The sequence below is a fragment of the Oryzias melastigma genome, linkage group LG12 (genome assembly GCF_002922805.2).
Source record: "Oryzias melastigma strain HK-1 linkage group LG12, ASM292280v2, whole genome shotgun sequence".
NCBI lineage: Eukaryota > Metazoa > Chordata > Actinopteri > Beloniformes > Adrianichthyidae > Oryzias > Oryzias melastigma.
This window is the reverse complement of record NC_050523.1, coordinates 9,496,222-9,496,862: the sequence shown is the minus strand read 5'-3', so window position 1 is coordinate 9,496,862 and position 641 is coordinate 9,496,222. Positions and strand designations below refer to the sequence as shown.

General features: G+C 42.0%; 1 protein-coding gene across 2 annotated transcripts in view; it reads right to left on the bottom strand.

The window, feature by feature from the left end:
- Nucleotides 1-641, bottom strand: part of ctif (CBP80/20-dependent translation initiation factor) — a 59,474-nt gene that overhangs the window by 12,903 nt on the left and 45,930 nt on the right. The window lies entirely within an intron of this gene.

Genomic DNA, 641 nt, shown 5'->3' with positions numbered 1-641 from the left:
CACCAACCGTGAATTTTTGTGATCCGTTAACCCCTATGTGGGACCTCTTGTAGAGCTAAGCCTGGTATCCGGTTGTTGGTCATGTGACTCATTTAATTTGAAAAGAGATTTTTCATTGCAGTTTTTCAAAATGTCCTTTCGATACGCATCAAAAACCACCTCCTCCAAGCGCAACAATGGTTTTTCAATAAATTTCTCAAAATGTCCGTGTTTACATTAGGCGGATTTATTAGCGCAAATCCTATTTGAGCAACTTTTTTAGTCACTAAAAACGCAGCTAGTGATGTTGCACGAAACTGATCATGGCGTTGATAGACCACAGCGACGAAGAGACCTGTGTATTGACGAATTGTGGTTTTTACGAAGAAGAATGAACATTGAGCTTATTGGGGAGCCATGTTGTCTAAAAATGTTATTTTTTTTTAATTGACAAGATTATAATGTGGGCTCAAAATCTAAGTAGCGAATGACCAGTGGTGCAGAATAGCCTACTTTTTATATACCCCCAAGGAACTGGTCGCCACTTGATATGGATGCCGCCATCTAGATATATTTATGCATCGCCCAATCAGAGCGGCCACCGCCATGTGCCTGCCTAGCTGGCTGTTGCCCAGTTCCGCAATGACATCATCCCCACCTGA